The sequence below is a fragment of the Miscanthus floridulus genome, chromosome 10 (genome assembly GCF_019320115.1).
Source record: "Miscanthus floridulus cultivar M001 chromosome 10, ASM1932011v1, whole genome shotgun sequence".
Classification (NCBI taxonomy): Eukaryota; Viridiplantae; Streptophyta; class Magnoliopsida; order Poales; family Poaceae; genus Miscanthus; species Miscanthus floridulus.
The window spans coordinates 97,546,080-97,562,898 of NC_089589.1; positions in this window are offsets into that span (position 1 = coordinate 97,546,080).

Consider the following 16,819-nt stretch of genomic DNA (forward strand, 5'->3'; position numbering starts at 1 on the left):
GAACATGATCAGAGCGACTCATGACTACTACCACTACTTATACATGTTTGGTTCATCAAACCGAGGCACAAAGCAACCATTGCGCGTTTGGCAAGTGTGAGATGTGTTCGGCCCGGTTAGATTTACAATGCTTGGACTATCACGTGTTCAACGAGATAATGGTAAATGTGGGGGTATGGCCCCTGGTATCTACAAGACAAGACATGGGCCGCACCATCAGAGGTGGCCCGGCCCACAAGATCAAGGCGTGCACGGCGCTGCTCGGCGTGCACCATAAGCTATTGTATAGTACCAAATAGGATACTTTCCTTGTAACCCTGTCCCTCCAGACTATATAAGGAGAGGCAGGAGTCCCCTAGTGGAGACGATCTATCTACTACATCTCAATACAATACACCAAAGACACAGGACATAGGGTATTACGTCGATCAGACGGCTCGAACCTATCTAAATCGTTGTCTCTGCGCCTTGTGTCACCATCCGGTTCCTAATTACGTGCACTCCCACCAACAAATCTACCATCACAAGATATCCCTCGGTGGACTGCCAAAGATATTCTGTTGACAGTTGGCACGCCAGGTAGGGGTGTGCGCTTGACCCCTAGCGAACCAGATGGTGTACCTCAAGATCAACATCCTTCGCGATGACTCGGCTGATCGTGTCGACATCCTTCAACAACCACGGCGCATCTCTGAGCAGCACATGTCACCAACTCTAAGTGCTGCTATCTCTACAGCAACTGAACCAATCGGCTACTGGTGGCCAACGCCTGATAAGATCAAATCAGTGTTTCTGGTGGCGGGTGTCAGGCGTACTACTGGGTGCCCTCAAACGCATTTGGATTACTCATCATCAGCCACCACGATGGCACATGCAACGTGTACATTGGCACATGCACGCGTATGTTGGCCTCAAGCAGATAGAGGAAGATGCAAGCCACGCAAGCTATTAGGATGTGATTTGCATGTACGCATCTACTGCTTGTGAACTGACTCCAACACGAAGTGAGCTGCCCAGACAGCCAGTCGTCCAAACTCCGTTCATCTACTTGAATATTATGTCTCGCCGATTACACCGCGACCATCCCAATCTAAGCTCAACTTCATCAACGCCGACTAGACGCTCCGTCCAAAGCTAAGTCATGCTTTAATATTCTTCTAAATATTCTCCAATCTCCGTATATCGCCATAATGTTTCTCCGAACTGTTTTCTCCATATTTGCTCTCCAAACGATTTTTCGAACCCCCAAACAGTCATGTTGATGCTCGGATGCCTCCAGAGACGGCCCTGTCTTCGGCTCCTCCCTACACGTGCTATGGGCTCCGCACTCTGCGTTATGGGTGGTCTGCAGTGGCTCCTTGGTCACACCTGTTCCTCCTACACGTGCATGAGCTCCGCGCTCCGCGTTATGGTTAACGGGCTAGCTAGGGCTGGAGACTCCGCTACACACTAACTGTTCGGGCTGTTTATATTAAATATAAATATATCTTCACGCCAACTGATCATCGAACTACATACGCCGTTTCATCACCATTGTTGATTTTTCTCTAGAGTTCATTTATTTTTACATCATGTACTACCCGTTCTACATGTTTGTATTGCAGGATCATCGTCCAGGTGATCGGACCACCTGGTGCTCGGACTTCTCCACTGATCAATAGATCGGACCACTTGGTTCATGGACTCCGTCGCTGACTAGTTGATCGAACTGTTTACCAGTCGCTTCTACTCAATGCTCACATCGCCACTAACCAGTTGACTAGACTGTTCGTCGCTCATGCTTCTTCGCCAGCTACGCCGGTTACTCCTCGGCGCATGAATACTTCGTGCTCGAGGACTAAGTGGGCACACTTCACCGTATGGGCATCATCAGCTACGTCGGTGCTCGGACCTCGCCGCCTACGCCGAGGACTCCTCGGTGCTCGAACATCGCCAGCTTCACCGAGAACTCCTCGGTGCTCGGACATCGCCGCCTACACCGGGGACTCCTCGGTCTCGGTCATCGCCGGTGACGCTGGGGACTCCTCACTCCTAGGTGCTCGGTCATTGCCGGTGACGCTAGGAACTCCTCGCTCCTCGGTGCTCGGTCATCGCCAGCGACGCCAGGGACTCCTCGCTCCCCAGTGCTCGGTCATCGCCAGCGACGCCAGGGACTCCTCGCTCCTTGGTGCTCGATCATCGCCAGTGACACCGAGGACTCCTCGCTCCTCGGTGCTCGATCATCACCAACGACGTCGGGGACTCCTCGCTCCTCGGTGCTCAGTCATCGCCAGCGACGCCGGGGACTCCTCGCTCCTCGATGCTCGGTCATCACCAGCGACGCCGGGGACTCCTTGCTCCTCGGTGCTCGATCATCGCCAGTGATGCCAAGGACTCCTCGCTCCTCGGTGCTTGGTCATTGCCAGCGACGCCGGGGACTCCTCGCTCCTCAGTGCTCGGTCATCGTCAGCGACGCCTAGGACTCCTCGCTCCTCGGTGCTCGGACATCGCCAGCTTCGCCGAGGACTCCTCAATGCTCAGACATCGCCGCCTATGTCGGGGACTCCTTAGTGCTCGGTCATCACCGGCGATGCCAGGGACTCCTCGGTGCTCGGACATCACCAGCGACGCCAGGGACTCCTCGCTCCTCGGTCATCGCCAGCGACGCCGGGGACTCCCTTGTTGCTTAGATCTTGCTATGTCTCATCGGTGTGCTATTCAAGCTATTCCACGCTGTTCGGGTCAGGGTGTTGATCTTGGGCAGCATGTCCGGGGTCTTGATATGTGCATGTCAGATGATGTCGGCAAACTTTTAGACTTCTTTTTCTCTGACCCTACTACAAGATTCATTCTTCATCTTCCAGCAGGCTCGGGGACTAAGTGGGCACACTTCACCTTGCGGTGAATGTGCTTGTTCTTATCTTGAGGCTACGCCTGGGGACTGGCTGCCTGCTCGGCTGGTCTTCTACTTTCTGACCCTGGCACCATGCGACTACATCACCTACTGTTAGGCTCAGGGACTAGCTATGGGGGTATGGCCCCTGGTATCTACAAGACAAGATATGGGCCGCACCATCAGAGGTGGCCTGGCCCACAAGATCAAGGCATGCACGGCGCTGCTCGGCGTACACCGCAAGCTATTGTATAGTACCAAATAGGATACTTTCCTTGTAACCCTGTCCCTCCAAACTATATAAGGAGAGGTAGGGGTCCCCTAGTGGAGACAATCTATCTACTACATCTCAATACAATACACCAAAGACACAGGACGTAGGGTATTACATCGATCAGACGGCCCGAACCTGTCTAAATTGTTGTCTCTACGCCTTGTGTCACCATCCGATTCCTGATTACGCGCACCACCACCGACAAATCTACCATCACGGGATACCCCTCGGTGGACTACCGACGATATTCTGTCGACAGTAAATGTTCCTTTGTGAACGAAAATGTTTACACAAATGCGTACGACATGAATACTATCCGACACGTTCAAATATACGACGGTAGGACTTTCTAGTTGCCGAGACTTGCTCCTCACAAAGAAACCTTGCGCGATTGTTGAGAGCGAAGTGAATATAGGATGAAAGCTAGACAAGAGTGAATTGACCACCATGACATGGTTGAGACTTGAAAGCCTGGTGTAGTGGTGATAGGTCTTTTCACCCCACATGGGCTATTGCACTCCCTTAGGAACCTCAACCATTTGTACCACAGAAGGCGTGTTCGACTAGAGATGTAGGAGTATTGATGTTCCCAAGCGTACACTAATGAAAACAGAGCACGTCTTCTCCATTTACGTCGATGGTGTCATCATTCCTTACCTGAAGCGCGAACTTGGAAATATCTGCAACAAGTCATCGCCGAGAGGAATGGCAGCTATGGACGTGCAGGTTGACCACCTGATGAGGTGGGCGTCCAAGATTTCGCCCTAGAAAATGCTTGACCTCCTACAATGTGTTCCCTAGAAAAGATTGGTAGGGTGCTCTGTGTAGGTGGTTCTTCATGGTAGATTGCAACGACAAGATGGTGTTGCAGTATGAGCTCGCTTTCGGTGGGACCGATTGGTGGATGCCATTCATCGACAAGCTTGTTGTACCATGCTTGGCATCCTAGTTCGTTGCCATTAGTGTCATCCCATCGATGAAGAGTACGACGTGTTCGACATGCTCCTCACCAGGTGGAAGCCGGTTGTGTCGCCAGAGTCGATGATGAAGAAGGTCCTAAAGCGCTTCATGGAGAAATGGACTGATGGGCTATGCCGCTGGTTGTTCGATGCGTAACCCACAAAGGAGGAGGTCGTGGCCTAGTGGCAGGAGTGGATGCGGCTCCTGAAGCCGGATCTGCTTGCCATCGACAGTGAAATGCACAATGGCCTCCAACTGATCCACAAAACATATGAAATACCGTAGGTAACTTAGTAACTTATTAGTGTATTACTGTTCTAAATGATTGCACCTGTGTTAGGCATTGTAAATGTTAATCGTTGGCACAATGTGTATTACTCTTTTTTGAATGCACACGTGAGAAAGTCCGAAACTACGTGATTGTAACCCGCTGGACAATGACTGAATGCTTTCACCTGCGTCAGGCATTATATAAATGTTAATCGTTCACACAATGTGTACTACTCTTTTCTGAATGCACACGTGAGAAAGTCTGAAACTACATGATTGTAACATGCTAGACAATGACTGAATGCTTTCACCTGCATCAGGAATTGTATAAATGTTAATCGTTGGCACAATGTGTACTACACTTTTCTAAATGCACATGCGAGAAAGTCCGATACTATGTGATTGTAACGTGTTGGACAATATCTATTACTCTTTTTCTGCCTGCACCCGCTGCAACCTGTTGCTTGGAAATCCATAGCAATTAAATTTGTATTAAATTTTCATAAAACCTAGAGAGCCCAGTGTGCCTAGTTTAGCCATAAATCTATGAGAGAGGTAAGAGCGCGGTGGCCACTCTTCTCTGTCTTCTCTGTCTTCCGCTCAAAGCGAGTGAAGCCAACTAGTCCAGTAGAGTTGCAACATCTTGTAGTTCCAACTAGGTCACACACAAGGAGAACAAAGCTCTATGAGGGACTGGTCACGTGAAGATGATCTTAGCCATGCCGAAGAGGAGACTCCACCTCCCCACCAGCAGAATGACCAAACTTGCGAAGGTTGGTACTACCTTAGACATGTCTATAAGTCAAGTCACACTATTTGATATCCATGTTACTTTTCTAACAATCTGAATATATGAAAACTGTGTAGTACCATTGTAGAGAAGAGTGAGGAAGTTGAGACAAGCAACTAAGGGGGTTGGGCTTCACAAAACCACCCAATCAATGGGAACAAGGATGCCCATCTCGGTTGTTAAGGGAAACAGAAAGCCACATGATCCATTACAAGCTACCAAGTTTGCCTCAGAGGCAGGTGTAGTAGTCAGGTCTCATGTACCAATTTTCCCGCACTAGAAACATTACAAGCAATGGATCGAACTTATCAATGGATTTGTGGCCAAGCTATTTGTAAGTATGTATATCCTTTGTTGACATTCAACTCTGCCTTGAGCAACCTAGTAATGGATTTAATTTGCATTCACACTTCTGTAATTGAGGCTGGCCATTGATGACAATGATGAAGCAACAAAAGAAGCATACACGAGTGTATTATAGTATGTTGTACGATAGACACGGTACAGTTCAAGCGATCTTACTTCAACGACGTCCCTGCTAGTTAAGTTCAAGCGATATTACTTCAAAGACCTCTCATGTGTCTTGCATGAATGACACACAGTGGTGTGCACTTGTCCATATGTGGTTAAGTTCCGAGAACAAAGGGGATGTGTGAACTCATTTATTTCTTGTCTAGTCTTTATGTGGTCTACTTGTGATGCAGTCTAACACAATTGTGGCTATAGGCAGTCTAGGAGCAGAACAAGCAAAACCATGCAAAAGTTAAGTGCCACCAGGTTATAGGATCTCACTCCTATATTGCTCACCTACAAGCATATGTAAGTGATGGTTGTGTTACTCTTTTTATATCAAATACGCAATGCCTTTTGTGTCAACAGAAAGGCATGTGCAATTTTAACTGAAGGACAAAAATAGGAAGGACGTAGGACACAATCAAGAAGTGATCTTTGAAGAACATGATCAACCTCATTAAGATGTTGATGCAGTGGGAATCTTCAACAACTTGATGCTACAAGAGAAGCAGTGGTAAGTACCTTCATTTGCTTTCCTTCAAATCTATTGAAGCTATTGGCATAACAGAAGGAAAAGTAGGAGGAGCCTAAAGTGGCACCATCATTTTGAAGTTGCAATATTACAACAGTTAATATGTTACCTATGCATTGTGCTTATGAATCTCTGTCGGCAGTAGGCTAAGGAACACCTAAGCATTGCTTGTACTGAAATAATCTCTTGGTTCTACAATTTAAGTCCTCTTCCTAATATTTACTCCTTGATTTTCGTAGGAAGCTATGGAAACTATACGAGCAAAACCTGTTGCTGATGTTGTTTCTAAGGTCCTCTCCTAGACTAGCTGCAACACCTTTTCTTTGAAGAATGCTGGTATCAGGACAAACTACTCCAGACTTCGAAAACGACTTGCTGCTCATTAGGAAAGTTCAACTGTCCTCACCAAACAAGTGGATCAACTGAAAAGGAAGATAGAAAACACTGATAGTGAGTTTGAGAAGTTCAAGAAACAGCAACAGGAGAAGTACAATAAGCTCTGTGAGCATATCATGCTCTTAAGCGCTGATAACTCTCAGTCTTGTTGATGCAGTGAACATGTGGTTTGTTTGTTGTTTTAATGTGAATTTTTGACCGCTTGATATGTGAACTCTGTCAGTGGTTTGCTGCTGAGCTGAACTGCTGTTATTTGATTCAGGTTCAATATAATTATGCATGTAGTCATTTTGTGTAGCAGTGTAGATCTGAAATCATTTCCTCTGATGTAATGATTGGTGTACATGTGGTAGATTTGGCACAGGCATGTTGTTCAATAAGATCTAACACGTGGACGAACCAGTGAATGACACGTGTAACAACCATGATAGGGCACGTGGGCCAATACAAATAAAATACGCGGTACAAATCCATCCTACCACGTGATCGAATTAGAAAAAGAAACGTGGGTAGCTCAGGGTGCGACATGTGGTCCAATAAAATACTAACACGCGGACGTACAGCATCGAGACACGTGGTCGAGTAAAAGAAAGGCACACGGGGTATTGTGGTCACGCCACGTTGACCAATAAAAATACGACACTTGGTCCAATGAAGAAGTGATACGTGACCCAACCGTAATACGACACGTGTGCCAATAAAACACTGATATGTGGAACAACAGTGGCCGACACGTGGTCCATTAAGAACCTGAAACATACAAGAACCAGAGATTACCACATTGTCCAATAACAAGGTGACATATACCCAAACCATCTCCAATACAACCGGCTATAGCATGTACACGTGGAAAGCATCTCCAACGGAAGCAACCACCAGCGTGGCTACCCCTGCCACGCATGCCAAAGCAATTCTATGACGATCCATTTTCGTCATAGATCTATCCAATTCTATGACGATTTTCTAGAATCGTCGTAGAATTGCAAGAATGACGTGACTTTTATGATGAACCGTTTTACGTCATAGATTCGTCATAAAACTGAAATTAGAACGAATTTGACTCCTTCAGTGACGAAAGTTGATCGTCATAGAAGTAGATATTTCTAGTGGTGCTCGTTTCCGGTTGTGCCAGCCTCATCCTCGTCTCCCCGGCGTGCGCGGCGGCGCCCTCGTCCTCGTCTCCGGCCGACCTCGTCCTTGTCCTCCTCCCTGGCGCGCCCTCGTCCTCGTCTCTGGCCATCCTCATCCTCGTCTGCCGCTAGGTGATAATACTCGTTTTGCAACCCCTTCTCATCCCTTCATGTTGTGTGAAACCAAGCACTCACCCCTAACTTAAGCTAATTTGCTAACTATTTCTACTCGATCTGATTTGCTAACTATTTCTACTCGATCTGACTAGTATTTGCTTTATGATTTATTTTGATACAATTTGAGATATATATATATATATATATATATATATATATATATATATATATATATATATATATATATATATATGCGCGGAAAGATACTCACTTTGGTGATATTTATTTTGGTATATTGACTTTAGTATGATATATTATATATATATATATATATATATATATATATATATATATATATATATATATATATATATATATATATATGATATGCATTTGACTCCGCTATTTGTAGCGCTACGCTCTAAATACTGTATAGCGCGCCGGCGTCGCGAAGCCTCGGCTTCCGGCGATTTTTCCTCGCCGTTCGAACGGTTTTTTTCCTCATAAAGTAGAACCAAATATTTATTATAGTAACTAATCCTACCGTTGTCGGTTACCAACTGGAGGTCATGCATGTGCATGTGTCTACTGCCACGCGCTCTAATTAAAGCCTATAATTAAGGAAGTTGCCGGGTCTCCAAATCCCGCAACCGCAAATCTCTCTACTCCAAATCTCGCACACGACCGTAAATCCCTCTCGTCCAAACCATCGGACATGCTGACCACGTTTTCGCACCTGCAAATGTAAATTAGCCGTAAAAGCTGTGCATTCTGCAAAAGCACCGCGGCATGCAACCGTAGACACATGCAAAGATCCTCTCGCACAACCGCAAAACCAGTTTGTTTCTATTTTGGGGGTAAGTAACGTAGGGCCTGTTCGTTTAAACTTATTCGTCGACTTATTAGCTAGAATTTATAGTATTTTTCTCTCATAACAAATCAGCTATAACTGGTTGTTTTTCTATAATAACAAATCAGCTACAACCGGTTTATCAGCCGACTTTAATACCAGCCGAACAGGCTCAGCCTACGTGTCCCTGTATCCCTATAATCACGTGATTTTATTTAGTAGTATTTTTATATTACCATACACGTTTCATCAGTTACCATATATATGTTCTCTCCTATATATAATCACGTGATACTGTATTTACCACATGCATGTGTGTCTAACATTAATTAAAGCGTTTACCACAACTGTGAGCTCCTACAATTAAAGGATTTTTTTGAATCTGCAATTAAAGGAAATTAGTGATTAGTGATTTGTTTATTTCTAATAATGATGAATGCATTCGAACTAGTAGTAATTTCCTTCCTCTTGCGCGAGATACCTAAATCTCACAACCGTAAATTTCCTTTACTCTGCTGGTAGTAATTCCTCCCGTATAACCGTAAATCGTGCATTGAAAAAATGAATACAACTACGTTATTTAATTTTTCGTTAATTTATTTTTATTTGATTTGAATTACCGCTGATGTCTCCGTACCAGCAACTTGTACCGCTCTGCTCTCCGTGAAACTTGCACTCAGTCAAGATTCCCAACCGTAAACAATAGAAGCAATTTGTTTCCAAAACCGTAAGCAATTTGTTTTCCGGCGCAAAGTCTGGCGTGTCTGCGGTAAAGGCCTATAATCAAGGAAGCAAGTGATTTATTTCTTTCCCAAAATTCAGAAAAGTACATCGCCATTTAAGATTATTTATCAAATAATTTACCAAGAATTAAGGAGTAATTTACGGAATTAGTCTCTATACGTTCTTGTACTAGTAGTAATAAGAGCTTCTTTCTCAAGTAGTAATTTACAGAATTATTAGTGGCCATTACGTTCCCTATTAGTAGTAAGATTCTTTTGCACTCTAATTTGACGAAATCAAGCAGTTTGCACAAACCAAGCTATATTGGCAATGTAATTACACAAACCAGATCACATAATTTTAGCAGTAACTACAAAACATCACTTCCGCACAGAATCATATTACAAAATCACTTGCTCTTGGCAGTGATTTAAATGACAGGATGAGAGTAGCATCAAATCCATCCATGTATTCATCAACCGACGTCTGCCACAGCGTAGTGATTTCCCCTTCGAGCAGCCAGATCCATGAAACGGAGACCACAGCGGCTGCCGTACAAGCACATCAGATTCGGATCTGAAGCTTCTTCTCCTCCTAATGGAGACACTGGAAGTTCTTTTTCTCCATTTCCAAAGCTGAGAAAATTACCCCAAATATTACAAAACAATACAGCAAGTAGCCCGAGCCAAAAATCAACCATCTTGTTTTCTTGGAGTATAAAGTAGCAACTGCGACATTGTAGCTACTCTGTCCACACTACGTCCTCACAGACTGCGTGCATCACCAACATGGCTCCAGAATCTGGAAAAACAAAAGATAAAGATCAACTTTGATGTTTCCCAGCTTGTTAATAAAATTGATAATAATCATTACTGCTACAAGAGAAGAGTGGACAATTCTGGGCGCTAGTAGCTCTCATCCAGAGCACTAGTCATATAAAAAAAAAAAGAGGAAAGCTATCAAATTGCAAATACACTACAAGAATTGATCTAATTTACCTTGGATATTCACATAGGACTAACCTGACAATTCAGACCATGGTAATAATAATATAGTAATAATTTTCCTTATTGGAATTAGTATTTTGTTGATTTAGAGTACTACTTGTTTTGGAATAAAATCTTGTTTGATTGTACAATGTTCATGATGATTCTGTGATTTTAATTACTACTTGCTTTTGTGATTTTACTTCAAACTTTTGGTTGCAAAAGTCAAATATTTACCACTTGAGTGACCAATAAAAGTAATCTTTCGCATTCTGTACAAAAAAAGCTATCTAATTTAAAAATCAGCATTTTTATTATGGCAGACACCTCCAGTGTAGTAGTGCATATTACTACTTGGATCCAAAAATATTACTAGATAATCTTACTACCTGAGTAAACCGGAGAATCTAGCTGGCAGTTATAGACTACTGTGAGGTATCTAGGAGTAAAAAATGATGGTTTTATGGTTGCGCAATGGGTATTTACTCTCAAGGGGTTTGCTCCACACTAGGTCCTCACAGACCTGTACATGCATCAACATGGCTCCATACTACTAATGCTACTAATACAAAGTAATTAGCTCAAACACCATGTGTTATACTGGTAAGACAAATCCATCAATACTACTAATGCCATGTCTGAATACTACTAATACTAGTAATGCCATGTTTCCTATGAAGTTTTCGGTCACTACTAATACAACTAATTCAAAATAGTATTCAATATGCGAGAACGTGTCAGAGGTAAGTCTACTATGTTAAAAAAAATATACCACCAAAAGTGCTACTAACTTAATAAGCGTGTGCGTCTGCCACTCGTAAACAAATCATAAATCTATTACTACCAATTTTTACAGCTATCTTTCTGTATATAATCTAGGAGGTAATTGCAGGGCACATTTACGACTACTACTCTTCCTAATCATACCTTGTGATTGGTGTTCTACATTTTGGGCAATAGCAATTTGTGCTTGCGAATGCTGAGGGGCTGTGATGTGTATTATCTTCAGACTCCATGATACCATGCCCTGCATTGTGGAACAAGGAACAGCGTTGAAACTAAAAAGGTCTCAATATGATACAATGCATCATCATAATAACACAGTCGAAAATGCAGTATCAGCAGCCATACTACTAATACTACTAATACAAAGTGAAGAGACTGAATGGCATGTGTCATACTGGTAAGACAAATCCATCAATACTACTAATGCCATGTCTGAATACTACTAACAATACTACTGCCATGTTTTTCCTATGAAGTATTTGGTTCCTACTAAAACTACTAATACAAAGTAGTATTTCGTTATGTGAGAACATGTCAGCGGTAAGTCCACTATGTTAAAAAAAATACTACTATACCACCAGAACTACTGCTAACTTAAAAAGCGTTTGCGGCTAGTCCAAGATGGATCTGCAGTAAATAAGTGCAGTACCACCGGTGGTAGTAACATTTGCAGTAGTATGAACCAAAAAAAAAAAAGAGTACATCACATTAGTACCAGGCATAAGCTGGGTTTGGGTTGGGCTAAATTCATCCATTTGTCAAAGCTGAAGGAAAAACTAATAGAAGCAAAACTTGGAATTTCCCCTGAACCTGAAAACATTCATAGGAAAAAGAGATTAACAGTCAAAGAGATAAACAGTCACCAAGAAAATACAACGAATCAGCAAGAAAATACAGGTAGTATCATTTTCTTGTCATAGCAGTATATGCAAAGTAAAACTACCAGAAGCACTAGTTATAATACTACTAATATTACTGCTATGCTCAGTAGTACTAATATAGCTCCTTTCTCTAGAAGTAATTTTCTTATAATCTGGCAACTAGTCAGTAGTAAATCTCTAGCTTAAATGACTGGTACAATGTTACATTCCCATGCCACCTTCTAATTTACCCAGGTGGATTTCATGATAAAATTTTGGATAACAAATTAAGAGATAATTACTATGAACAGCTGCACCACCTTGAGCATGTGCAAGGAATTCAACTAATTAAAACCTGACGATTTCTGAAACTAACAAGAGACTCACTACTTTGCTGACGAATTAATCGATGATGATGTGGAGACATGCAGCTTCAGCCATGAAGTACAGACGCCTTGCAATGACCCCCATGGTAGTCACCATCAGTGGGAGGGCAGCTCCATGGCCGGAGAGAAAGGGAGGTGTCGCCATGGAGATTCGCCCAGATCCAACCGTCGGAGATCCACCCCTGGGGAGGGCGCTGCCGCGGGCAAGGTTGGGACAGCCAAGGGAGCGGCCGTGCGCGCAGATCGGGTGAGGCCGCGGCACCGCCGGTGGCTGTCGTGTGCACGGAGAGAGCCGCGGTGCCGCCGGATGCAGGTCCCCCTGCCGCCGCCATCACCGGAGGGAGGGGAGTGGAGGGGAGGGGGAGGGCGCAGCCGCCGGGATCTACCAGCCTCGCCCCCCGCCGGGCGAATGTATGGGGGAGGGGGGCGCAAAGGTACTCCCACAGGGCCGCCGCCAGTGGGGATGACGGGGTCGACGCTGCCGGTGGGGATGACGAGGTCGACGCCGCCGGTGGGGATGACGAGATCGACGCCGCCGGTGGGGATGACGAGATCGACGCCGCCGGTGGAGAGGCCGAGGGAACGCCGGTGGGTTGGGGTGTGGAGGGTGGCGCCGGGGAGAACCGTGGGGAAGCCGCCGCCAGCACCGTTTGTGTCGATGCATGGGGGGAGAGAGAATAAAGGAAAGAAAAAAAAATTAGGGCCCGGGTTCTGGCGGCTCTGGCGCCCGCATGTTAGTGTTGAGCCGCTTTTCTCTCTTCTCCTCTCCTCCTCTCCTCTCTCCTCTCTCGCTGATACAATCGGAGCCGGAGAAGTTCGTTTTTCTTGCTCTGCGGCTCCGGCTCCTGTAGGCATCTGTCGGCTATTGGGCGGCCAACACCGGCTACAGTGCAGGAGCCGGAGCCCGCGGAAGCCCGACCAAACGGGGCCTTAGGGTTAGACTGTCTCTGGTGACCGTGACCCAAAATATAAGACTCATTCGTCCTTTAAATAGTGCTACAGGCAAATGGTTCAATACCTATTTTTTGTCTTCTCCAACAACAAGACTCAAAAGACAACCATTTCTATAAATGTGTCTTCATGAGAGAGTATACTCAGATTTAGATTATGCCTCTTCCGACATCTAAATTGGATCTTCTATATAGATACTCTGTTTGAGACTATATATATTATGTTGGAGACCTATTTTGAGTTTGGGTTTTGCAATGGGTCTCCCGTTGAAAACAGCCTTAGGCTATCTCCAACAACAACATCCAAAATATAAGACTCATTTGTCCTTTGAATAGCGCTATAAGCAAAAATGTTTAATACATATTCGACATCTTCTCCAACAACAATATCAAAAAGAGAATCCTTTCTGCAAATAGGTTTATAGGAGAGAGGATGTCTATATTTGGGTTGTGCCTCTCAGACAACTCAAAATAGACCTTCCATATAGATACTGTGATGAAGACTGATTTTAAATCTGTTGCTACTCATTTTAGGTTTGATACCTTTCTCATTAGAGACGGTGTCAGATGGTTATATATTGGGGGTCCGACTTTTACGGTTAATATGATTAGAAGGTGTCAGTTGGTCATAATTATCGCCTGTTGAGTTAACCGTCAATTGGTTGGCCTGAAATTACTCTTGCGGCATTGACTATTACAACAGTTGGTCATAATTATCGCCTGTTGAGTTAACGGTCAATTGGCGTGAAATTACTCTTGCGGGATTGACTATTACTACCTTGAGCCTCGTTGGCTGCGTCCTCGTCGGAGCTGGGATCCTGAACAGCAGTTATAATGTATTTGGTGTGTGTATATATATATAGGGTCCAGTTAAATAGGGTTTATAAATGTGAATTTTGATATATAGACTTTAGTGATATGTATTTTGTTATATGAAAGAAATTGACTTTAGTAATATATATGAATTTTGATATATTGACTTTAGTGTTATACATTGTATATATATATGATATGTATGCATTGTGTAATATATAGGATCCAGTTATATGAATTTTGATATATAGGGTTTACAGAAGTGAATTTTGATATATAGACTTTAGTGCATGATATTTTAGTATATGAAATTTTTTGACATCAGTGATATATGAATTTTAGTGTATGAATTCATATATTGACTCTAGTGATATGAATTTTAATATGTTAATTTTAGTGACAAGAGATGGCTAGACATCTCCATCGTCCCAGGTTGGGGCTATACAATTACTCGTGGATTTGATCCACTGTTGTCGAATGTACCGTTCAATCACCCTAGCATAGTAAGCAACGATATATGTTTTCAATAAATCAATATATTTTAATTACGCTTGTACACAATATATTGTTCTGATATGTATATATGTGTTTCTAAAATGTACCGTAGGTAATTGACTCAATCATTTGGCTTATCTCGAATTTTGGGTTGAGGTTGTGGATGTTGAGAGCTTTGAGGTTGATAATGGTTGATTCATCCGATGTCGAGTTGACTTTTCCATCGCCGCTAGGAGGGGTAGAGGTGTTGTACAAATCTCGGAGGTGGGAGTAAAGGCACCTGATAAGGCTGTTGCACAAAAATATGCTGTCCTAGCATGTGTAAATAAGCTTGCGAATATTGGGTACACCCTGCCTACTTATTCCTCTGTGTCGATACAAGCTATGGATGCGGGCTCTTATCATGATGTTGCGAGCTTTTGTGCAAGGATGGCTCAAAAAACCCGGAATGATGTGGTAAGTTGAAGTCGAACTCATAGCTTGTATCCAGATTTGTTGTTATTGGAAAGCTTGGTTCTCATATCCATTTTTTCTGCTAACACTTAATTACAGGTTGAGGACTATGACTTAACCTATAAAGGTTGCAACTTTGAAGCCATTCTAAACCAAACAATGTATGCATTGGGTTATGATTAGAAATATGCAGATAAATGGCCAACACGCACTACAACAGGATTTCAGGAAAAAGTTGCTTGCGGCTAAGAGGGGATCATCTGACCCACCGACTTCTCAGCCACCGCTAACAGTCGTTAGTAGACCCTGTGCTCGTACTTTTAAAGCCAGGGAGAGTGCACTATTCAATGCCATAAATTACGTCAATACCATTTGTGGATACCACATCGGCGATCTACATTTCGCCGAGTTGAGAATACGAGAAAGTCAAAGGCATTTCTAGCCACTTTATGTTTGCATGAACTTTGAGATGTACTTGGACATCTAGTATATAATATTTTAAGTTGGACATCTAGTTTTTAATGACTTGTTTTAAATTATTGTAATATATAAGCTCTTACATGGTTAGTTTCGTCCTTATTTATGGATGACGTACAATAGTATAGCATATAATACGTGTACAAAAACTATTTGAAATGAAAACAAATTGAATGGAAAGAAACTGCAAAAGAAAAAAAAGAAAAAGAAAACAAAAAGAGTAATATTTAGTCCCGGTTGGTTATACCAACCGGGACTGGAGGTGCCCACCCTCGGGCTCAGCCTAGAGACCCCTTCAGTCCCGGTTGGTATAACCAACCGACACTAAATGGCGGGCTTTTAGTCCCAGATTGGCAGTCCCGGTTGGAAAATCGGGACTAGAGGGGGTTTCCCAATCGGGATTGCTACCCAGTCCTGCACTAGTGTTAACAGCTATCATCAGTGCATAAATTAGCAACTACTCCGTACTTACTTGTTCAAAAGCTCCGCCGACCCTGCCCAACCGCTATCTCCCACTGTCCGACAGGCGGCACCTCGCCGCCGTCTCGACCGCCACCACCGCTGTGTCATGGCCGTCGCCCCCTGTGCCCCTTTCCTTCTAAGCCCACCGGCATATATGAACCCTAACCTGTCGGAGATGGAGACGAGAGAGGGAGAGGAACCTATCGGAGATGAAGACGAGGGCTGCCGGAGATAGAGACGAGGGAGGGAGAGGAAGGCTGGTTGATGGGTTTACGGGTCCTGGGCCGTCTTACGCTTGGTCTCCAACGTGTGGGAATAGCTGCCGCGGGAATCGTCGGCGCGTGATTCCGGTCTGAGCGCTTGGACCGGAAGATTTCCACAAACTATGAGCACCAGATTGGTGGGCCTTGTTTCTTTCTAGCACGTGGCATCATGGGTTTGTTCGTGTTCGCACAAACTATAAGCACCAGATGTTGTATTACGAAGACTCGACACCAGTGGAGTGATACTAATGGTTCAAAGCTTCGTTAGACCATTACGGACCGAATCCCAACAACATTACCTTTAACATCCTTGCAAAACGAAGTCAAATGATGAAAGCTCTTCTAGTTTTTCAAATAAGAAAATTACCGTGCCACCACTGTCCACATGCTTCACTAAACTGGCAAACATAGGATATCAACAAAGAGGTCATAAATCTTCCAAAAAAAATAATGAACGATGC